This window comes from Humulus lupulus, chromosome 5 (assembly GCF_963169125.1).
Source record: "Humulus lupulus chromosome 5, drHumLupu1.1, whole genome shotgun sequence".
NCBI lineage: Eukaryota > Viridiplantae > Streptophyta > Magnoliopsida > Rosales > Cannabaceae > Humulus > Humulus lupulus.
Genome location: NC_084797.1, coordinates 149,269,290 through 149,295,278, shown reverse-complemented (window position 1 = coordinate 149,295,278; position 25,989 = coordinate 149,269,290). Strand labels below are relative to the sequence as shown.

Sequence of the window (25,989 nt, the reverse complement as noted above, 5' to 3'; positions counted from 1 at the left end):
TCTATAGCTGATCTTAAGGAGATCTCTATGACCCTTTAGGAATTTTTAGGAGAAGGGAATGGCAGCCATATGAACAATCGAGCTCGTAGTACATTAGGCGATGAGACGCGAGTTGTCACCAAGATGCTTGAGTTCGTGGTAATTGAATTTCTGGCTACCTACAATGCAATTTTGGGAAGACTTGCGCTGATGGCGTTTGAAGCTATAACTTCAGTTTGCCACTTGGCCATGAAGTTTCCACCATCTTCGGGAATATGTACCGTGAAGGGAGATCAGCTCGCTTCTCGGGAATGCTATAGCATTGCCATGAAGGGAAAATCACAACCCGGATAGCAAGCCATGGTAAAAATCGAAGAGAATGAGGAAACTCAGGCAATGGTAATTGCCAGAGAAGCAGAAGAACCTCAAGAAGTTGGAAATGAAATCTCCCAACCTGAAGAAATTGATCCAAGATTAGGCAAACACACATCTGAGCTCCAAACTTTAAAGGAGCTAGAGGAAATCATTCTCTATCTAGAAGTACCTTTAAGGGTAGTAAAGGTAAAAAAAAATCTTGGAACTGAAAGAAAGAAGTAATTGGTCAAGAATCTGAGGAAAAACATTTATGTCTTTTCCTGGTCACATGAGGATATGGTGAGAATCAGTCCAAGCGTAATGATGCATACCTTAAAGCTAGACAAAAATGTGCATGTGAAGGTGCATAATTGTCGGCTGTTGGGAAAAGAGCGAGGATAAGCTCTGGAGGAAGAGGTAGCTTGCTTATTGAAATGCGGGTTCATTAGGGAGGCTAAATATTCGACCTGGATTGCTAACCCTTTTTTGGCCCCAAAGCCAAACGGAAAGTGGAGGATCTTCATCGATTTCTTCGACCTCAACAAAGCATGTCCTAAAGATTGTTTCCCATTACCGAGAATAGATCAGCTAGTCGACACCACAGCCAACCACGGGCGCATGTTCTTCATGGACTCGTATTCTGGATACAACCAGATCGCGATGAACCCTCTGAACCAAGAGCACACTAGCTTTATGACCAAACATAATGTATACTGCTACAAGGTAATACCATTCGGGTTAAGAAACACTGGTGCAACATACCAAAGGATGGTCAATAAGATGTTCGTCAACCAGATCAGGAAGAACATGAAGGTGTATGTCGATGACATGCTCATCAATTCAAAGACTTCCAATGAACATGTATCTGATCTGGAAGAATTTTTTGGCGTGCTGAGAAAGTACGACATGAAGCTGAACCCCAAGAAATGTACCTTTGGGTTTCATAAGGGAAGTTTTTAGGCTTCATATTCAATGCAAGGGGGATTGAAGCGAACCCAGAGAAGGTCAGGTTACTATTCAAAATACCTTCACTAAGGTCGTCAAAGGAAGTATAGAGCCTAACTGGAAAGGTCGCGACCTTAAACCGATTTGTATCAAAGTCCACAGACAAGTGTCTCCTCATCTACAACTTGCTCAAAGGAAAAAAGCAGTTTGAATGGACAAAAGAATGCGAACATGCATTTAAGGATCTCAAGAGTCATCTAGTTGAGCCTCCCGTGTTATCAAAGTTAGTGGTTGGGGAATGTTTGTACTTATACCTAACTGTAACAGAAAACGTGGTCAGCACTGTGTTAGTTCGAGTAAAAAATCAAACACGGAAACCACTGTATTATGTGAGTAAGAGGCTTCTGGGAGCTGAAACCAGATATCCTCTCATTGAAAAACTTGCATACTGTTTAATTCTGGCCTCGAGAAAGCTCAGGCCATATTTCCAGCCCCACACTGTACACGTCTTAACCGATCAACCTTTACGGCAGGTCTTGCAAAAGCTTGAGACATTGGGACGTTTGTTAAAGTGGGCCATCGAACTCAGTCAATTCGAGATACTATATAAACCATGAACACAAATCAAAGACCAAGTGCTCCCTGACTTCGTGGCTGAATGTACGGGGTTTTAGGACGAACTAATGAAGGAACCAGTTCAAGAATGGTGGAAACTATTCATTGAGGGATCATCAAAGGAGAACAGATCTGGAGCTAGAAAAATCCTAATCTCACCCGAAGGACATCGCCTCCATACGCCTCTCAAATTCGATTTCAATGCTTCCAACAACAAAGCAGAGTATGAGGCATTATTGGCTAGAGTTTGGATAGCGAAGGAGATGAATATAAGAGAAATTCAATGTTTTAGTAGTTCTCAGCTCATGGTTAATAAGATATTAGAGGAATGCCAAGCTCGATGAATCAAAATGGCAGCTTATCTAGCTAAAGTTAAAGGTGAACTGTCTGAATTTGTGTTTTATTCCATCAAACAGGTCCCCCGCGAGCAGAATACGAATGCATATGCTTTAGCCCGAATAGCCACAACCAAAGAAACAAACACATTAAATGTGGTCCCCGTAGAATTTTTGGATAAACCAAGCATTAATGAAGAGCCAGTGGAGGTCGAAGTGATTTGTGAAGAACCAACTTGGATGACTCCCATAGTTGAATACCTCACGACAGGAAAGTTGTTATAAGATCGAAAAAATGCACAGAACCTGTTGTATTAAGTCTCGTGGTACGTTATGGTAAATGGAATTCTCTACAGGCAAAGTCATTCTTTGTCCCTCCTAAGGTGCACTTTTCCAGAGGAAGTACATGCAATCCTCCGAGAAATCCACGAAGGATTTTGTGGGGACCACGCTAGGGGCAAAACTTGGCTCTAAAGGTACTAAGGCAAGGTTATTTCTGGCCCACGCTAAAAAATGACTCAGCCTCATATGTCCTCAAGTGGGACAAATGCCAACATCTTGCTACCATTGCTCGAGTTTCACCCATGGAGCTAACTATGATCTCCTCACCCTGGCCATTCGCTATATGGGGGATTGACTTAATCAACTGTTTCCTTCTAGAAAAGGATGAGTTCACTATATAGTTGTCGCAATCGCTATTTTACTAAGTGGGTTGAGGTCGAGCCTCTGGCGACTATAACCCCAAAGAGAGTACTAGATTTCATCATGAAAAAACACCATATGTCATTTTGGACTCCCAAAGAAGATTGTGTCTGATAACGGAACTCAATTTGACATAACCTTTTGCGAGAAATATAGCATAGTGAAGAGTTTCTCTTCAGTGGCAAACCCTCAAGCTAATGGGAAGGTCGAGGATGTAAACAAAACCCTAAAGGCGTACTTAAAGAATCGACTAGAAGATGCTAAAAGGCTATGGCCTGAAAAGATCCCGCAAGTGCTCTGGGCCTACAGGACCTCACATCTCATTTCTACAGGGAATACTCCATTCTCTCTAACTTTCGGAAGCAAGGCTATGCTCCCAGTTAAGGCTCTAGTGACATCACATAGAAAAATAACCTACGATAAGGATTGGAATCATGACCTGCTTAGTGCAGCCCTAGACCTAATTGAAGAGCGATAGAAAGAGTCTCAGTTGCAGCTCGCTCATTACCAGCAAAGAGTATCTCAATATTTTAATTCAAAAGTCAAAGGGCGTAGACTCGAGCTGGGGGATTTGGTGCTCCAAAGGGTGTTTCTATCTAAAAAGGTCCCTAAAGACGGTGTACTGGGACCGAACTGAGAATGACCCTTTCAAATTATGGAGATCTTATGGGAAGGAACCTTAAAACTAGCTCGGCTAAGTGGAGAGTTAGTCCCACGAACATGGAACTCTCTACATCTCAAGAAGTATTATCATTAATAGGACGTGTTTATTATATTTAATGTGTTTTTTTCTTTGTGAGGCTTATTTATAAAAGTCATTTCATTTTGTTCGAATTCGAATAATAAAGAGTTGTTACGTATTTTAAACGTGGTACCGATTTTTTTTCATTTTATTATTGTTATTTAGCATGAGTTGATTGTGTAAAAACAATTTACAATATTTATAAATTCTAATCATTTGGGGGGCATATAACCCTCGAACGGTCTTTAAAACATTTGGCAAATTTAGGTTAAAATGTTTGCAACTTATAATTTGGAAAATTGATTACTCTATGACTTCTTAAAGCTCAAGTTTTCAAAGAAATTATGAATACGAACTAAGTTAAGAAAAATCAAAGCATAACAAACAAAATCCTAGAATTTAACTAGGTACAAAAAATCCTGGTACTAAACCACGTCCAAGACCTGATCCCTAATAGGAATATGTGACAAGGCAATCAAACTCATGGAAATAACCAGGTTATTAACCAAAAATTAACTGGGCAAGCCATCAGGCAAAAATATCTTGATCTAAAATTACCCCTTATAGCTATTTGGATGTATAAGGACTTTGAAGGTTCATAAAAATAAATACTTGATAGAAAAAGGGGTGAACAATAAAGGTTAGGTATAACAAATTGAAACAAATATCAAATATATAAATTATATTGACCACAAAAAAAACCTCAAGGTAAAGCCCAAAGGAAAATGCCTCGACCTAAAAGGCCCAAATACGAAGGGCTCAAAGCGCCCAAACAAAAAATAATAATAAAAGAGGGTGCCCATCATCCCTGAGCTCTAGTAACTTGCTCTCAAGATGACACTATTGGTAACTGGTTTACCATATGTGTAGCGGAAAGCACGTGATCTTGGGCCCAGAGATTTAAAAAAAAAATTATTTAAACAAACTTTAAATAATCAGATCCATTAACATGCAAAACATTAATCATAGAGAAATAAAAAGATGAGGATTTACCAGTTGAAGAACTATCAAGAATCCTCACTATCTTTTTGTATCTCCAATGAACATCCAATCCAAAGCAGTTCTTTAAAATACTTAAACCAATATTTTGACAGTCAGAATCCTGTGATCCGCAGGGGGAAAGACCGGGTAAAAACTGTGCAATCCCACATCGCCTGGGGAAGGTCGAGTGTGATAATTCTAGGATTGTGTAGGTATGGGACTACACAGTTAAAGATGGCTTAAATGGATTGATGGGTACTACCTACGCCAACAAGATGCATCTTTTTTCGGTAGCCCATCACTTTCCAAAGTTAAGCGTGCTTGACCTGGAGTAGTCTCATGATGGGTGTCCTCCTGGGAAGTTTTCCCAAGAAGCATGCGAGTGAGGAAAAAGCACACTGGAAAGACTCGTGTTGGTTTGCACAGCCAGTCATCATTCCAGGAAGCAGTCATAGTGACATGGGGAGTTACAAATGGTATTAGAGCCATGACCCAGCCGGAAGTGTTGCCGACGAGGGCGTCAGACCCCAAAGGGGGGTGATTGTGACAGTTAGAATCCCGTGATCCGCAGGGGGAGAGACCGGGTAAAAGCTGTGCAATCCCACATTGCCTGGGGAAGGTCAAGTGTGATGATTCTAATATTGTGTAGGTATGGGACTACACAGTTGAAGATGGCTTAAATGGATAGATGGGTACTATCTATGCCAACAAGATGCATCTTCTTTTTGGTAGCCCATCACTTGAGAACTCCAAAGTTATGCGTGCTTGACCTGGAGTAGTCTCATGATGGGTGACTGATATCGCCCAATAAATTCCTAAGCGGTCGCAGTAGTAATCGGGCTATGTCGTATCCACAGAGAGGTAAAGTACAAAATTAAAAGAAATATTAGTAAATTAAAAATAATAAACTTTGGAAAAATGTGAATTTGAAAAAGAATATAAACATTAAATGAATAAAATCGAGGAATTAGAATCAGAAAGAAAGTATGGAAGACATAAGTTTCATTCATGCAAACATATATATATATTAATAAAATTGATTCATTATACTCAACTATAATTCTACACCATTAATTATAGTTGGAAAATATATATATTAAAGCTCACCTTAAAATATGTTCTTTAATTAAATTATACTAACTTCTAATTTTAAAACCTATCATATTATATACTTTAGAGCGACAAAATACCAATGGCAGAATGCAGTAAAAAGCATATAATATAACAAATATTCTAAATTAAATTAAAAACCTAAATTACATAAGAAGAGCATGACTAGACTTATGTAAAAGATAATAATAAATTTAGAACAAAAATTAGAAGAAAATAAATTTAATTGTAACAAATATATAGAAATGAAGAACAAAATAAAGAATCAATATATTAAAAATATAATGTAACACATGAACTCCACTCTAGCCTTTCCACAAGAAAATTTAGCCTAAAATAGGCATTATTTTCACTCAAGAAAGTGTAAAAGAAAAATAGGAAAAGTAAGTGTTTTTCTCTCCAATACTCTCTACACTCTCCTTACACAATCTGATGTGATTTTACACCATTTGGTACTCTATTTATAGTGTAAATAGGACTCAAAATCGTGTATAAAATAGAGGGGAAATGGCTGAAAAATAGGTGCAAAGTGGGTAAAAATGAGGTTGAGCCGTGGGAGACAAGGTCTGATCATGCAGGCGACGTCAGCGTCAGGTGGTCAGGAGTTGTCGGTTGCGTGGGGAACAGATGCTGACGACAGGGGACGCGTGGCGTGCTCGGGTTGGATGTTGGGCTGGAGGCGTCAGTCGTGGTCGGGCCGTGGGGAACATGGGCTGCCACAGTGGGACATGTGTCAGCGAGGCATGCTGTCGGCGTGGCAGACTGTCGGCGTCAGAACGTGGCAGATGGCGGCTGGCGGCTTGGGCTCCATTTTGGGCATGATTTTGGGCCTATTTCGCCTTCAAAAATACCATTTTCTTCATGATTTCTTCAATTTTAATTATTTCTTTCTCATTTCTTTTTCTTTGTGTCAAAAATATATTTTATTTCCTGAAAATTAAACACAAATTAAATTAAAATTAATATTTTCAAATATAAAATATATGACAATAAATCCATGAAAATATTAATTAAAACTTAATTAATTTTATACTTTAAGATTAATAAAATGATATTTTTGAGCACTAATCACAACCCCCAACCAGCTTATTGCTAGTCTCTAGCAATTTAAGCGAAATAAGAAATGTCAACATGATATATTTCCGGTCAAAAATTATAAAAAGAACTTAAGTATTAACACAAAATGTTAGTAACAAGTCAACAAGAGTTATCAAAATTACTTCGAATAAATCTAGAGCTGTGAGTGTGTGCACCAAACTTAAACCTTCTTACCGCAAACCATAGCACATAAAAGCCTTCAAAATTATGCCAAGTAAAAGTCTCAACTCCATTAACCTCTCATGTAATTGAAAATATTTAAAGTTTAAGGGTTTCACTCATGGAGTTGGAAAAGAAGTAAGCACTCATCAAATGGGTATATATTTAGGACAAACTCTTAAATAATTATTGAAACGAAGATAGGAAATAAACTATTTGGACAACCACCATAAAGAGTACCACAAAACCAGTTTTTCGGGATTTTAAGTTAAATAGACAATCTTTACATTTATTCTAAGAGCCATAAAATAAAACATGAAATTAATAAACACACTTTTTTTTTTTTTTTGGACACAAGAGACAACATAATTGAAAATGATAGAAATATTGCTCTTGTGTCTTTCTCTTTTTTTTTTTTTTTTCTTCTTCTTCTTCTTTTTTTTTTCATTTTCTTTTTCATGAACAACAAAATAAAAGGCTCTCTAATAAGATTTGTCTATAGAAAATATTATCCCTAAAACATCATCCATTCATACCACAATACCTTGTCCAAATAATTATAACCATTTCTAAGAATTAATAAAAATTTAAAAGTTGTTTTCTCAAGTCTCACTTCTCACACAAAAGACTGAATTACTTAAACATGGAAAATTTCTAAGCAAATATGTGCTAAGAACCATCTTACCACAACAATTGGCATGTGCATTAGGTAACTCTAGAGAGACTCTTAATAATATAGATAACAAAAATTGACTCAAAAGTAACATTTTGCAAAAATAAATAAGTAATTCTTAAAAATTTGACCGTGAAAATATTAATATGAAAAAAAATCAACATGAACGTGCATGAATATGCTCACCACCCCCAACCAAAATCTGACAGTGTCCTCAATGTCTCAAAAGATAATAAATGTAAAAGAGCAGGGAAAGAGAACACCCGGATAGCGAGCGTCGAGTGGTAGAGCGAATATTGATTCTCTAAAACATGAAAAACTGAAAACACAAAATGATAACAAATAAAATAAAATGACAAAAGTAAAATAAATAGAAAACAAACCTATGTACAAACAATTTGGAACACTACTCAGACTTGGTAAACCGGTTCCACGAGAATGATTTCTTCAGGCTGGGTCACCCTCTCTATGTAGTGTTTCAGTCGCTGGCCATTTACTTTGAATTCTCTCCCATCAGTTGGGTCTATGACCTCCACAGCACCGTTGGGAAAGACAGATTTCACAACATATGGGCCAGTCCACCTTGATCTTAGCTTGCCAGGGTGGATATGCAGACGAGAGTCATAAAGATGCACTCGTTGGTTTGGCTCAAATTCTTTTCTTAGGATCTTCTTGTCATGAACCGCTTTCATTTTAGCCTTGTAGATCCTAGAGTTGTCGTAAGCATCGTTTCTTAATTCTTCAATTTCTGACAACTGAAGCTTACGATTGAGTCCTGCCGCCTTGAGATCAAAATTTAGGCTTTTAACTGCCCAATAAGCTTTGTGTTCCAGCTCAACAGGAAGGTGGCAGGCTTTACCATAGACTAGCCTATAAGGAGACATACCAAGTTGAGTTTTGTAAGCAGTGCGGTATGCCCAGAGAGCATCGAGAAGTCGTGAGGACCAATCTTTGCGGTCAGGATTAACCGTCTTTTCTAAAATTTGCTTAATTTCTCGATTGGCTAACTCAGCTTGGCCATTTGTCTGTGGGTGATAAGGCAATGCAACCTTATGAATTACACCATATTTTTGCATTAAGGTCTCGAAAGAATAGTTGCAAAAATGGGTGCCTTGATAACTTATGATAGCGCGAGGTGTGCCAAACCTAGATAACACATTTTCTTTTAAGAATTTCACAACAGTTGTGTTATCATTATTTCGACAAGGCACAGCTTCCACCCATTTTGAGACATAGTCTATGGCGAGGAGAATGTAAAGGTAGCCAGAAGAAGGTGGAAATGGCCCCATAAAGTCTATTCCCCAACAATCGAATATTTCTATTACAAGAATTGGGTTCAATGGCATCATATGTCATCGGGACAGGGCACCTAATTTCTGACACCTTTCACATGATCGACAGAAATTGTTAGTGTCTTTGAACAAAGTGGGCCAATAAAGACCACACTGTAAGATTTTTGCAGCAGTCTTTTTCATAGAAAAATGACCACCACAAGCTTCATTATGACAAAAGTTCAGGACACTAAAAATTTCATCATCTGGAATGCAACGCCTCATAATTTGGTCGGGGTAATACTTGAAAAGATATGGGTCATCCCAATAGAAGTTACGAACCTCGACCAAAAATTTACGTTTATCTTGTGCACTCCATGCAGTTGGAAGTTCGCCAGTCACTAAGTAATTGACGATGTGAGCGTACCATGGCAACTTAGTGACTGCGAAGAGATGTTCATCAGGGAAGTCATCTCGAATGGCTGGGCCATCAGCGGAATCAGAAAATTCAAGACGAGATAAGTGGTCCGCTACCACGTTTTCAACTCCTTTCTTGTCTTTAATGGTCAGATCAAATTCCTGTAACAGAAGGATCCACCTAATTAAACGCGCCTTAGCATCCTTTTCGGAAATGAGGTATTTTAAGGCGGAATGGTCCGTGAAGACTGTGATAGGTGAACCAATCAGGTAGGAACGAAACTTGTCAAGTGCGAATACTACAGCAAGTAACTCTTTTTCAGTGGTAGAATAGTTCATTTGAGCACTGTTAAGAGTTCTACTTGCGTAATAGACAACGAAGGGCTTCCCTTCCCTTCATTGACCTAAGACAGCCCCTATAGCATAATTGCTAGCATCACACATGATTTCGAACGGTAAGTTCCAATCTGGTGGCTGAATGATAGGGGCGGAAGTGAGTTTTGCAACGAGCGTTCGGAAAGATTCCTCACACTCAGGTGTCCAACTGAACACAACATCTTTTGCTAGGAGGTTTGACAAAGGGCGAGCAATTGTCGAAAAGTTTTATATGAACCTCCTATAGAATCCTGCATGCCCAAGAAAAGACCGAATGTCTTTAACAGTCTTGGGGGTGGGCAGCTTTGATATGAGTTCAATCTTTGATTGATCAACCTCAATTCCTCGTTCCGACACGACATGCCCCAAGACTATGCCTGATGGCACCATGAAATGACACTTTTCCTAGTTGAGCACTAAGCCTTTCTCTTTGCAACGTTTAAGCACAGACTCCAAATTGAGAAGGCTTGATTCAAAGGAATCTCCAAATACTGTCAAATCATCCATGAATACTTCCATACATTTCTCGATCATATCACTAAATATGCTCATCATGCATCGCTGGAAAGTGGCTGGAGCATTGCACAGGCCAAATGGCATACGCCGGAAGGCAAAAGTACCAAATGGACAAGTGAATGTGGTCTTATCCTGATCTTCTAAGGCAATCTCGATTTGGTAATACCCTGAATAACCATCGAGAAAGATATAGAAAGGATGACCTGCCACACATTCCAATATTTGATCGATGAATGGAAGTGGAAAATGGTCTTTGCGGGTGGCTGCATTTAATTTTCTATAATCAATGCACATGCGCCACCCAGTTGTGACCTTGGTAGGAACAAGTTCCCCTTTTTCATTTGGTACCACTGTTACCCCAGATTTGTTGGGAACAACCTGAGTTGGGCTGACCCATTTACTATCAACAACAGGATAGATTATGCCAGAATCAAGAAGTTTCAAGACTTCAGTCTTTACTACTTCCTTCATCGTTGGGTTCAATCTTCTTTGAGGGTCACGACGTGGTATAGCCCCGTCTTCCAATTGAATGTGATGGGAGCAAATTAATGGACTAATACCTTTGATGTCAGCTATCGTCCATCCTAATGCATCTCTTTGTTCTTGCAACACATTGATGAGTTGGCACTCTTGTGTGGCAGTGATCTTGGAGGATATTATGACAGGAAAAGTGTTGTCAGCTCCCAGGAAAACATGCTTAAGACCGTCAGGAAGTTGGGCCAACTTTGGTTGAGGAGCTTGTTCAATAGATGGTTTTGGTGTTTCTCGATCTTGAGGGAGTTCCTCAAAGATTGGATTCCAAAACATGGTTCTTTTAGCCTGTGAGTGTTTGACGATTTCAGGGTTGATTGCAGACTCATCAGGCTCAGAACTTTATGAAATTTGGAAGAGGTGATTAAAATGACTAGAAGTGTATTTTGATTCGACCTCTTCCGAAATAAGTGTATCGATCAGATAGGATTGGAAACACTCATCGTTGTCAGGTTGTTGTTTGCCGATGTGGAAAACATTCACTTCTAGAGTCATGTTCCCGAAAGAGATTTTCATGAGACCATTCCTACAGTTAATGAGTGCATTTGCTGTTGCGAGGAAAGGTCTACCAAGAATGATGGGAATTTGGACTCTATACTTACTTCAGATTGAGTGTCCAAGATGAGAAAGTCAACAGGGTAATAGAATTTTTCAATTTGAATCAGAACGTCTTCTACTATTCCCCGAGGTTTCTTAACTGATCGATCAGCCAGTTGTAGCACCACAGATGTGGGCTTGAGTTCTCCTAGACCTAATTGCAAGTATATTGAATATGGCATAAGATTTACACTTGCTCCTAAGTCTAGAAGGGCTTGACCAAATTCATGTTCCCCTATATGGAATGAGATGGTGGGACAACCAGGATCTTTGTACTTCGGCGGTGTTTTGCAGTCAATTACCGCGCTAGCTTGTTCTGCCAAGAATGCATTTTTCTTGACATGATGCTTTCTTTTAACAGTGCATAAATCCTTGATAACCTTGGCATAAGCCGGCACTTGTTTGATCACATGCAACAATGGCAAGTTGATCTTCACTTGTGTTAAAAGGTCTAGGATTTCACCATGATTTTCCAGTACCTTACCAGTGGATTTCAAAGCTTGAGGAAAGGGTGCCTTTACTGGAATGCTTATTGGCACATCATCATCTGGAGCGGGCATTGACGTACTCGTTGTCTTAGTTAACGGTGAAACCGTACCTTAACCACTTCGAGTAGTGATGGCATTAACCTCTTTGAAATTTGTATCTGTAGAGGAGGAGGTTTGTGCCATGTGTTGCCCTTTTTGATGGATTAGAGGTTGAGCGGGAAGTTTCCCATGCTCTTGAATCGCCAAAGTAGTGTTTAGCTTTGTCATTTGGACTTTCATGTCTTTCATTTCCTCTACCATTTGTGTGAAACAAGTCTTGAGCTCTTGAGTTGAGGCTATTTGAGTTTGTGCAAGCATTTGCAAAGTACTCTCAAGAGAATTATTTGACTGCATGATATTTTGAGGAGCGTTGTATGATTTTGGTGGTTGTTGCTGCTCAGGCCTCCATTGGCTCCCAGATGCTTGGTTCGAATCCTTCCAGCTGAAATTTGGATGGTTGCGCCAACCAGGATTGTAAGTGTTTGAGAAAGGGTTATAAGGTTTCTTGTAATCCCCTAAAGCATTGCATTGTTCCTCTTTTCCTCCTCTTAACTCACTAAGAGTTGGGCACTCTTGCGGTTGATGTTTCGTTCCTCCACAGATGAAGCATGGATCTCGTGTCTCTACCTTTGCAGCCATGTGGATTCCTCTACCTTCTTGAGATTTGAAAGCCTCGAATTGTTGTCTCAATGATTCAATTTGGCTTTTGACGTTGTCATCTTCCCTTAATTGGTAGATTCCAGTTGATCGTGGCTTGTCCATAGGACTCGGTCCATTCCATGTGTAGGATTTTTCAGCAAGATCGTCGAGGTACTTGAAAGCTTCATCGGGATCTTTTTGAAGGAATTCGCCATTGCACATCATTTGTACGAATTGTCTTTGACCGGTTGTGAGACCGTCATAGAAATAACTGATCAGACGCCAGCTTTCGTATCCATGATGTGGGCATTGATTTATCAAATCTCTAAACCTTTCCCAGACCTGATGGAAAGTTTCATGGTCTTTCTGGATGAAGGTAGAGATTTGTCTCTTAAGGCTGCTAGTCTTATGGGGCGGGAAATATTTGGCAAAGAATGCTTTTGTCATTTCGTCCCATGTTCCGATAGATCTAGGCCTTAAGGAATACAACCAGCTTTTTGCTTTGTCTTTGAGTGAGAAAGGAAAGAATTTCAATCTCACAATGTTGGTGACATCAACTCGGTTTTTGAATGTAGCCACCACCTCTTCGAATTCCCGTATATGCACGTATGGACTCTCATTTTCCAACCCATGGAAGGTTGGTAAGAGGTTAATCATGCCGGGTTTAAAATCGAAATTTGGCATATTGTTGGGATACATTATGCACGAAGGTGTGGTTGTACGCGTAGGATGTAAATATTCCTGTAGCGTTCTTGGTTGGGCTTCATCTTGATGAGCCATCGTGGGTGGTTCAGGAAGTCTCGGTGAATCAGGAGTGTTTGAACGAATGGAAGAAAACGACGAACTAGGAGAGTTTTCTAAAGTTTCTACTTGTTGTCTCACAAATCTCCCTAGTGCGTCTTTGTTTCGTGGCATAAATATTTTTTTATTTTTTTATTTTTTTTATTTTGTAAGTATTATAAGCGCAAATGTGTAATAATGTAATAAGTATACACCAAAATGTTCCCAGGCCAATTGGAAAGGCTGCCAAGGTACCACTTTAGGCCCAAGAGCTTTTCTAGAACTCCCCGAGGTTCTTAGAAAAGATTGGAGGGTAACGCTAACACAGACCTTATTTAAGAACCAATTTTTCTAAGACAGAACAAGTTTGATTTTTACTAATTTCCAAAATTACACAAATGTTCTCAATACTTTGTTTGATTTTTTGATTTTTTTTTATTTTTTTGATCTTTTTAAAAATTTTATGATTTAAAATTTTATGCTCTTTTTTTTTCGGAAAAAACCTAAATCTAAAATAAAAATTCTAAACTTAAAATTTTAAAAAAAAATGAATAAATAAATAAATAAAACTACTAAGGAAAAATAAAATAAAAGAGAAATTAAAAATTACACTACTTTTTTTTTTATATATTGAAAGAAAATAATTAATTTACTAGGCAAACCTTTAATTGTAGAATTACCTCCCTGGAAACGGCGCCAAAAATTGATATCGCCCAATAAATTCCTAAGCGGTAGCAGTAGTAATCGGGCTATGTCGTATCCACAGAGAGGTAAAGTACAAAATTAAAAGAAATATTAGTAAATTAAAAATAATAAACTTTGGAAAAATGTGAATTTGAAAAAGAATATAAACATTAAATGAATAAAATCTAGAAATTAGAATCAGAAAGAAAGTATGGGAGGCATAAGTTTCATTCATGCAAACATATATATATTTTAATAAAATTGATTCATTATACTCAACTATAATTCTACACCATTAATTATAGTTGGAAAATATATATATTAAAGCTCACCTTAAAATATGTTCTTTAATTAAATTATACTAACTTCTAATTTTAAAACCTATCATATTATATACTTTAGAGCGACAAAATACCAATGGCAGAATGTAGTAAAAAGCATATAATATAACAAATATTCTAAATTAAATTAAAAACCTAAATTACATAAGAAGAGCATGACTAAACTTATGTAAAAGATAATAATAAATTTAGAACAAAAATTAGAAGAAAATAAATTTAATTGTAACAAATATATAGAAATGAAGAACAAAATAAAGAATCAATATATTAAAAATATAATGTAACACATGAACTCCACTCTAGCCTTTCCACAAGAAAATTTAGCCTAAAATAGGCATTGTTTTCACTCAAGAAAGTGTAAAAGAAAAATAGGAAAAGTAAGTGTTTTTCTCTCCAATACTCTCTACACTCTCCTTACACAATCTGATGTGATTTTACACCATTTGGTACTCTATTTATAGTGTAAATAGGACTCAAAATCGTGTATAAAATAGTGGGGAAATGGCTGAAAAATAGGTGCAAAGTGGGTAAAAATGGGGTTGAGCCGTGGGAGACAAGGTCTGATCATGCAGGCGGCGTCAGCGTCAGGTGGTCAGGAGTTGTCGGCTGCGTGGGGAACAGATGCTGACGACAGGGGACGCGTGGCGTGCTCGGGTTGGATGTTGGGCTGGAGGCGTCAGTCGTGGTTGGGCCGTGGGGAACATGGGCTGCCGCAGTGGGACATGTGTCAGCGAGGCATGCTGTCGGCGTGGCAAGCTGTCGGCGTCAGAACGTGGCAGATGGCGGCTGGCGGCTGGCGGTTGGCGGCTTGGGCTCCATTTTGGGCTTGATTTTGGGCCTATTTCTCCTTCAAAAATACCATTTTCTTCATGATTTCTTCTATTTTAATTATTTCTTTCTCATTTCTTTTTCTTTGTGTCAAAAATATATTTTATTTCCTGAAAATTAAACACAAATTAAATTAAAATTAATATTTTCAAATATAAAATATATGACAATAAATCCATGAAAATATTAATTAAAACTTAATTAATTTTATACTTTAAGATTAATAAAATGATATTTTTGAGCACTAATCAGTGACCTCTTGGGAAGTTTTCCCAGGAAGCGTGCGAGTGAGGACAAAGCACGCTGGAAAGACTCGTACTGGTTTGTAGGGTCAGTCTTCATTCCAGGAAGTAGCCATAGTGACGTGGGGCGTTACAAATATCTTCCAAGATGTATCTCTACACCTTAAGACATGTGTGGGCACGTAGAGTAATGGTAGGAAAATATTCTGATTCACAAGATATTCTCAACACATGAGATCTTGGAATATTAGGTCTGAGACAGATTTCAAGAATGGGAAAATATTACGATATATTTTCTCTCTTGAATACTTTTAAATATTATGTATCTTTTGAAAACTATATGATTTGATAGATTTATAAAAGAATTACTTAAATTCAAAATTTGAAATCTCAACTATAAATCTATTATAGTTAAATAAATAAAGGAAAAATATCAAGATTTAATCTTGATCAGTTACTATAGCCCTGGACTGTGGTTGGCATGTAGCATCCCTATTTCTAGGGATGTGTTCCAACCAATTTTTTTTAATTATATTTAATAATTTATTTATTCTAAAATATCTAAACCTGACAACTTATCTTATCAGATTAATTAAAGAATAAATATTAATTCAAATTTGCAACTAATTTGAATTAACATAAATATCTTTTCACATTTTATTTAAAAAATTAATTTCGAAAATTCCTTTAATTAAAATGTCAATTTTAAAAATTGCCACATTAATTAAATATTTTATCTCAATTACATATTTGACCCTGAAGAACAAATTTCTTTCAAATATGCCATTATTGTGATTTTTCACAATTTCCACTCCTACCTTGAATAGTCTTGATAGAACCATCTTGGGGACCTATGGACCAATAACTTCAAGCTCAAATAAATTTAGATTATTAATTAAAACTCCTTAATATAATAACCTTAATTTATTAATTTCAATATTATTTCACTAAAAATATGAGACTGTACTCTTGTAATTATAGACATTTATTTATTGAGTACTTTTAAATATATAAAAAAGTGTCCATCAATCTAATCACTACATACAATCCAATCCTCTATTAATAGTTCATAATTAAAGTAGGAATTAATTAACTTTTAACCTCTTTAATTATATCCTGTTTCCTTAAGTACCATAAACTTTACTAGTGAAGGTTAATTCATAAACTAATTTATGAATTTGAGCTCAATAACCTTTGAGCTGAATAACCTTTGAGCTCAATAACCTTTCAGTTCCAAAATCCAACCCTTAAGAGAACCATTATTTGATTCCTCTCATAAATTTATAGATTTAATATTTGTATATTATGTCCCCAACCATCTACATCAATGAGTTCCCAAAACAAAAGTTTTCAGTCTGATCATTCTAACAAACCATAACGTATGAAACAAAGAACTCATATGACATAAATAGGAGTTCATAATAACTTCAGGATTAAGATCAATGTGTTTATGATCATCTTAATTATATGTTAAATTAATACTTATAAAGTAAGCAGTATTATTAAGTATTAATAACATATCAAGTCTCGTTCATGTATAACCACTTTATACAAAATACATCCACTAAGATGTCCTACTACATCAGTAATCTGGATCTAGATTACAGGTATTCATAATACTAGTGAACCGTACTTACAATATTTAATCCAAAGATTCCATATAACTTTGTTTTACTACGAACTATTTAAATTTGTTCCCTAGAATCTTAATCCTCTCATACCAATACAAGATTATAGTCACAATAACGAATTTGGGATTTTTTTTTATATTCTTATAATATTATTCTAATAATAATAATAAACAATAAATATATGCTAAAATTTATTTCAATTATTTATTTCATAAAACATTGTTCAATACATATGCTTTAAAGGGCACTAATCCCAACAATCTCCCACTTGCCCTAAAGCAAATGAGGCATCTCCCTCATTCCCATATTGCTAACATGATCTTTGAAAGAGTTGGTAGACAAAGTCTTAGTGAAAGGATCAACAAGGTTATGTTATGAAGCTATCTTCATAACTACTACATCTCCTATGTGAACAATATCCATGATCAAGTGGTATTTCCTCTCGATATGCTTTCCCCTCGTGTGACTCCTTGGCTCCTTCTAGTTAGCTATCGCCCCACTATTGTCACAGTATAGGACAAGTGGCTTGTCCACATCTGGAACAATTTCAAGATTGGAATATAACCTTTTTAGCCACACAGCCTCTTTAGCTGCTTCACAAGCCGCTATGTATTCAGCTTCCACCATATAATCTGTAATACTAGTTTGTTTAATACTATGCCAAACCATAGCTTCTCCACCAAGTGTGAACACTGATCCAGAAATCGATTTTTGACTATCTTTGTCTGATTGGAAATTAGAATCAATGTATCCAGTGGGGTTCAGGTCACCACCTGAATATACAAGAATATATTCTCTAGTTTTCTGAAGATACTTAAGAATACTCTTTACTGCAACTCAATGAATCAATCCAGGATTGGATTGATAACGACTAACTATCCCTACTACATAAAAAATGTCATGTCATGTACACAACATGGTGTACATTAGACTGCCTACCACTGAGGCATAGAGATACTATCTCATATTCTCTTCTTGAGTTGTTTTAGGACACTGCTCTTTATAAAGAATAATTCCATGATGGGTTGGCATATCACCCTTCTTGGAATTCTTCATACTGAATCTCTCCAGTACCTTATCCATATAAGTAGCTTGAGACAGAGCCAAAACTTTGTTCTGTCGATCCCAAATTATCTGGACGCCCAGAATGTATTGCATCTCCCAAATCTTTCATTTGGAATTGCTCGGCTAGCCCTTTCTTTACATTTGCCAATGTTCCTACGTCACTTCCAATCAGTAGGATATCATCAACGTAAAGAACCAGGAATACCATGATGCCATCTTTGATTTTTTTATAGACACAAGGTTCATCAATGTTTTTTTAAAAATCGTACGTTTTAATTATGTCATCAAATCTCAAATTCCAAGATCTTGAAGCTTTTTTTAGTCCAAAAATGGACCTAAGAAGCTTGCAAACCTTTTTCTCTTGAACTTTTATTTCGAACCCTTCTGGTTGAGACATTTAAATGGTCTCGTCAAGATAGCCATTCAGAAATGTTGTCTTAACGTCCATTTTCCATATCTCATAATCCATGCAAGTAGCTATGGACAAGAGTATGCGAATGGATTTAAGCATGGCGATAGGAGAAAAAGCTTCTTCATAATCAACCACTTCTCTCTAAGTGTAACCCTTGGCTACAAGCCTAGCTTTGAAAGTTTCCACTTTCCCATCTGCTCCTCTTTTCTTCTTGAATATCCATTTGCAACCGATATGTTAATATTTTTCAGAAAGATCTTCAAGAGTCTAGACGGAATTGGAATACATCGATTCAATTTCTAGGTTCATGGCATCTTGCCATTTTTCTTTGTGAAAATCCTCCATTGCATCCTTGTATGTCAATGGATCATCTCTGTTTGTGTCAAACACAAGCATCTGAACTTCAAGTTCATAGCGAGTTGTCTGCCTAACAACCCTCCCACTACTACGAAGCTCTTTGTTGTTCTGACTAGAACATGTGGTTTCCTCTTATCATTGTTCATTGGAAACAATTGGTGATCTTATTACTTGATTTGAGACCATCTCCTCTGGTACAACCTTACTACGAGGTTTCTGGTTGTTAATATAGTCATATTCAAGAAAAGTATCATTTGTCGATACAAATATTTTCTTTTCTTCAAGACTATAAAATACACAACCTCTAGTATCCTTGGAATATCCCACAAACATGCACAATTTAGGCGAGATTCCAACTTTCCAGTCTTTCCTTTCATCATGTGTGCTGGATACCCCCAAATACGAAAATGGTGTAAACTAGGTTTAGTACAATTCCATAATTCCAATGGTGTCTTCTTGATAGACTTGGATGGAATGACATTCACTGTGTACATTGCACCATTCTAACCATGTCTAACAACGTCCAGTTAATTCTTTCAAAAACACCATTCTGCTATGGCATTCTGGTGCAGTGAGTTGGGATTGAATTCCATGCTCATGCAAGTGGTCCTTGAATTCATAATCCAGGTACTCTCCTCCTTGATCAGATCGAAGAACTTTCAGTGATTTACCAAAAACAATTTCAGCTTCAGCTTGGAATTCTTTAAACTTTCCAAAAGTCTCATATTTCTCTTGCATCAAATATAGGTAACCATATCTTGAATAATTTTCAATGAAGGTGACAAAATATTCAAAACCTCCTCTTGCTTGAACATTAAGTGGTCTACACACATCATTGTGTACGAGTTGGAGTGGTTCTATGGTTCTTGAACCTTTTGCATAGAAAGGTCTTTTGGTAATCTTGCCTTTCAGATAGGATTCACAGACTGGAAGAGAACCAGTAGTTAATTCTCTTAAAGGTCCCTCCTTTGCTAGTATGTTAATTCTATCCAAACAAATACGCCCCAATCTTAAATGCCATAGATATTTTTTACTGTTGGAATCAGTCTTTTGACATTTAATAGACCTTGGGTTTCAAACTTTAAACATTTCAGAGTTGTATACATATCGCTCTTTTGCTTTAATTTTATACATCCCATCATCAGATTTTGCATGACATATTTCAATACCAAATCTTAAGATAACAATCAAATTATTATTGAAAGAAATATCTGAACCTTGTTCATGCAACATAGAAACTGAAATTAATTTTCTAATAAATCCAGAAATAACATAAACATTGTCCAAAACAAGAAACTTATTTTTATCAAATTCCAAACGGGTTGTTCCAACTACTTTGGCAGAGACGACCTGACCACTGCCAACCATCATAGTCACCTTATCAGCAAGCTCCCTCGAAGAACTAAGAATCTGTAAAGAAAAGCAAACATGGTTAGTGGCACCAGAATCAACAATCCAAGATGATGTATCATCTTCCACTAAGCAGGCTTCTAAACAAGTAAATCATATTTACCTTTCTTCTTCTCTTTTAGATCTAAGAGATACTTAAGACAGTTTCTCTTCCAATGACCCTCAACTCCACAATGAAAGCATGTCCCTTTGGGTTGCTTTTTCTTAGAAGTTTTTTATCCTTATTCACTTTGTTCTCATTGCCTTTGGATGACATTTTAGGCTTCTTTTCGTGTTTTTCATTGTCCTTTTCATTGGATTTCTTTCTCTTCTTATTTCTCCCTTTTGAAGAGGTAGGTTTAGAATAGCAACATTTGCTTCTTCTTCTTTCTAATTACTCTTATTGAGTGATTCAAAAGTCTGAAACTCATTCAACAGCTGAGTCATATTATACTCCAACTTGTGCATAACATAGTTGGTAGTAAATGTGGAAAAAGCTAGTGTGAGCGATTCAAGTATTCGACTAACTTGAGTCCTCTCATCAATGGTTGCTCCATGAACTTCCACATCATGCATTGTATTGATCATGTTTAGAACATTTTCTCTGACAAAAACTCCTTTCTTCATTCTCATGTTCATATAGGCTCTAGTAGCCTCATTTCTGCATTAATCGAACTGCTATCCAAACATGGCTTGAAGAGACTCCCATATTTCATATGCAATCTCCATGTATTCATGTCTCTTTTTTAGTACATCACTCATACTAGAAAGCATGTAGCATTTAGCCTTGTTGTTGGATAAAATCCAAGCATCATACTTCTCCCTTGTAGTTTTAGGAGCAATGGCAGTAGGGACCTAAGGACATTCCTCAGTAAAGAAAAACTTGTGGTTCTCACAAATCAACACAATGTTCATGTTTGATTTCCATTTCATAAAATTATCACCAGTGTGCTTTTCATTTGCAAGTAAAGCAGTAACAATGTTTGAGTTTTTCATCATTACTAAAATAAATAAATAATAGTGGAAATGAATTCAGCACATATTATGTATATCAGTAAGTTTTTGAAATAGTAAATATGATGCATGAATGCAACAAATTTAAATAACACATAAAAAAATTATTATTAATTTCGCGATAAATTAATGGACTAGCCTTAAGGTAGGTCAGACTAATCTCAAATTAATATATAGACAGTTCTCAAATCCATAAGTGAAAACTTAAAATCAACTATTTTCTCTTTTGACTTACGAACAACCGCTAGTATGGTCAAGATTAACTAGTCCGCTCAAAAGCCTAGTTAACCTTTGTGAGTGTAACCCATTATGTTAGATTAATGACTTAAGTAAAGAGTGTGCCTTAGGGTCAGTCAAACTTGAAATACATCATTCAATCCTATTCTAATAAATAAGTTAACCTTGAATAATAAACAGTCATAAACTCCTTAGGGGGGATATAATGTTCCAAAATTCCTAATTAGGCTTAGTGCCTTGATTAGGGCCCCGGGAGGGAAATATTGGAATATTGTAAGAATATTATGTGAATTAATTAGATATTGATGTGATTATGTGAATTGCATTTATTATATTATTATATAGTTGACTATGCAGGTTTAGGTGTATTAAATGTGCGAAACAGGCCCGGCTCAGGGTAAGCAAATGGGTATTTCGGTAATTTGGTGAGTACCGAGACTCACGAGAGTATGAGTCATATTTTGGAAGAGTTAGTAATATTCCAAGCTTAGCAAAATTAGCTGGGAATTTCAAGTATTATGAGAGACAGGAGTGTAATTGACATTTTTGCCCTCGAGGGGCGTTGAGAGGAGAGAGTTGCCTTGATGACATTTTGGTATTTAGACCATTAGTTATTTTGAGCTCGCTGAGTAGTATAACTCAGGAAGCAGGGGAAAACAGAGTAAGAACAAGGCAGGCATTCTCTCTCTTGTTTCTCACACTCTCTCTCTCTCTCTCTACGCTGCAGCCCTTATGAACTCAGAGGGACAAGTAGGTGCCTCGAACCACCTTGGCGTCGCGGTGCGTGCCCTGTGGTTTTGGGCTCGGGTCTCTCTGACTTGTTGCGTCACGGCAGCTCAAATAGGGAAATTGAGGATAATTAGGTTTTGGGAGCTGGGAACCTAAACCTAAGGGCTCGGGAATGATTCTACTACCCAGGTTAGTAGAATGCAAGGTCCCGGAGGCTATGACTTGGTATGAAAGCCTTTATTAGTCTAGTTGTTCATTGTTATGGTTGTGACTAGGGTGAACTGTTAGGCTTGGGAGGATAGGACTGTACTCGAGGGTCGTCAAACACTATTTACTCAAGACCTGAGGTAAGAAAACTACACCCGGTCTATGTTTAGGGCTTGGCCTGGTTATAGTACCTGATTATTACTATGTTGAGAATATTTTATTAAACGTGTTAATTATGTTATGTTTACCTATGTTAAACAATAGCTATTTATCTGGTTATCTGATTGGGAAGCATGGCTTCTAAGTCGAGGATTCATCTGTGTCATCTGGTGAAAATTTTGGCTTAATAGTCAAGGATTTACCTGTTATAAAAGACTAGACTTATCAGTCGAAGGTTAAAGACTCGACTTATTAGTTGAAGGTTAAAGACTCGACTTATTAATCAAAGGTTAAGGACTTGACTTATTAGTCGAAGGTTTAAAGACTCGACTTATCAGTTGAAGGTTAAAAGACTCAACTTATCATTTGAAGGTTAAAAGCTCCGACTGATCAGTCAAAAGTTAAAAGACTCGACTTATCAGTCGAGAGCGGTGATAACATGCTAGGCACCGGTCGATGTGGTTGAATTAACCAGGAAACAAGATTTATGCTTGAACGGCCCTAAGGTTGTCTGAAATGTTAAACATCAGAACCACTTGGCCAGCTCTAGGGCTGATTATGTTGGGAATTGAAGCAATAAGCCTTGGTGTGACTCTATAGTCACTTACCTGGATTTATTACATGCATGAGTAGGGTTACTACTGCTAGGCATGCTAATTATGAATCTGTGATCAGATACTGTACTGCTTATAAGCATGATTATGTTTTCTTGTTGAGCCTCAGCTCACGGGTGCTAAATGATGTAGGTAAAGGAAAGGACAAGTTGGATCAGCCATGAGTTGGAGAGCTTCAGGGGCAGAGTGTACATATGTAGCTTGCTCGTCTGCCATGGCCTAGGTTATCAGTTGGAACTAGGATTGGACCCTGATTTTGCCGCCTAGGTCAGCTTTTGTATACATTTTTGGGTTGTAGCAGTTTTAAACTATGTTGGGATCTCATGTATTTAAGTGAAACACTTTTAATGAAATGGTTGAATTTTGACCAAAATTTTTAGAACCTAAACTTGTGGTTAGTTTTAATTACACGATTTAAGTCCAAATGACTAGTTTAGCTAGTTAAGCATTATTTAAATTACACAGTGTGACAGTCCTGGATTAGGAGGACGATACAAGTTTGTATCAGAGCGGTTTCAGTTTAAAGGTTCCTGAAGATTGGCTGGGCATGTACACTCGCCGCTGAAGACAGGCTTGACTCAAGGTTTGATAACTATTTATATTAATATGTGTTTATCTGCCTATTTGATAAATGAATGTCTTATTTGCATACTTGGTTAGGAAGCATGAGTTATAGTGATATGGCCTGGCCCTTGACTGTTATGTGAATGATAAAGGATGTGCTTATTAGCACTATTACTGCTATGAATATTGAAGAATGTGCTTATTAGCACCTTGATAGAGAATGAATATGAACTCGCTTGCTTATTAGCATGACTATTGTATGTTAAAGCCATTGAACTTCTTATTAGCATTGTTATTGTATGTGTATGCTTAATTGTTCGGTCTTGGACCGTGGGAGTGGTGTTGGGAATCATTATTGTTGCTTAATGTGTCGAGTCATTGATTGCAGATAGACTTAGAAGTATGCATGCAGGGCAATCAAATGAACTAGTCGTGCGCTGGAAGTTAGGTCAGAGACAATGACCAGGGTTAGAACCCTATGCCAGCTCTTGAGAACTGGCAACAGGTGCTTGCTGATATGCAAGCTAGGATACAGAGGCAGGAAGAAGAAATCCGTCTATTGAGACAGTAGCAGGTTCCATCAGGGAACGCTACACTAGTTGTGCTACCTTTTGTGGCACCAGTATTACAGCAATAACTAGGGGCTGAAAATAGGCGGGAGTCTCTCTACGAGCGCTTCAGGAAACAACACCCTCCTACCTTTGAGGGAGGGCCAGATCTGCTGCGAGTTGAGCAGTGGATGGGTATGACCACCTCCATCCTCGACTTTATAGGATGGCAGGTAATGACAAAGTGGCATGTGCCACATTTATGTTTTGGGAGGATGCCTGAATCTGGTAGGAAGTAGTATCCCAAACAATAGATGTAATGACTTTGAGCTGGGAAGAGTTCAAAGAATTGTTCAATTATAAGTACTATCATGATGCAGTCAGAGCTGCAAAGGTTGGTGATTTAGTAATCTGGTGTAGGGCACCATGACTGTTACAGAGTATGCTCTGAAGTTTAACAGGTTGGCCAAGTTCGCTGCAGACTTGGTGCCAACTGATGTGATAATAAAAGAGAGATTTGTTCGAAGGCTAAACGTTATGATATAATGGGATGTTAAAATTACTTCAGTACCTGGAGTGACAACCTATGCTCAAGTAGTGGAGAAGGCCCTTAGTGTTGAGGGCGCTGAGAACAAGATTTGGCAAGGGAACGCGGCCAGAAGGGACACCAGGAGGGTGGGACCTCCCTATACTTGATTTGCGGCGGAGGCTCTAGTGACCAGAAGAGGAAGACCCCAAACACCATTACATTTCCAAGCCCAGAGAGAAGGCCACGAGGTATACAGGTTGGCTGCCAGGGTAGCAATGAGAGCTGGATGACTTATCCAAAATGTGTCAGATGCAAAGGACATCATCTGGGAGAGTGTCGAGCGAAGGCCTACTTTTTATGTGGTATAGTTGGGCACCTTAAGAAATATTTCCCAATGGAGAAGAAGGACGAACCAAAGAAGGCGAAGAGCTTGGCTCCAGCTCGAGTGTTTTTGCATTGACACAATCATAGGTTGAGGCTCGACCCTCAGTAGTGACCGGTCAGCTTTCTAGTGTTAGCACTTCTTATTCTGTTTTGATTAATTTTGGGGCTACACATTCCTTTATATCTAGTAGGGTGATTGATAGGTTGCGTAGACCATGTGAATACTATGCAGTGGGATTTGAGACTTTATTGCCTACTAGGGATCTGGTAGTCTCTACAAGATGGGTCAGGTCATGGAAGACTTTGATATGATATTGGGTATGGATTGGCTAGCCAAGTATGGGGCAACCATAGATTATAAGAAAAAGATGGTAACCTTTGAACCTGAGGGCGAGGACCCATTTGTATTTGTGGGAACTATGCACAGACTCTGTATTCCTATGATATTAGCATTGAGAGCTAGAGATCTATTGTGATGTGGTTGCATAGGATTCCTAGCTTGTCTGGTAGATACCACTAGGGTTGTGCCAGTTAGACCTAAGGAGACCAAGTTAGTTTGTGAGTTTCTTGATGTATTCCCAAAATAGTTACCAGGGTTACCGCCCCACAGAGCTAGTATCTAAAGCACCATACAGAATGGCTCCAACAGAGTTAATGGAACTGGAGGTTCAGTTATAGGAGTTACTGGACTTGGGTTTTATCAGGCCCA

At 37.6% G+C, this 25,989-nt stretch overlaps 1 non-coding gene across 1 annotated transcript; it reads left to right on the top strand.

Annotated features, from left to right (window-relative positions):
* Positions 1 to 12,858: 12,858 nt before the first annotated feature.
* Positions 12,859 to 12,965, top strand: LOC133780939 (small nucleolar RNA R71). Its single transcript, XR_009869744.1, has one exon. It is a non-coding gene; the product is annotated as a small nucleolar RNA R71 (small nucleolar RNA).
* The last annotated feature ends 13,024 nt before the right edge of the window (positions 12,966 to 25,989 follow it).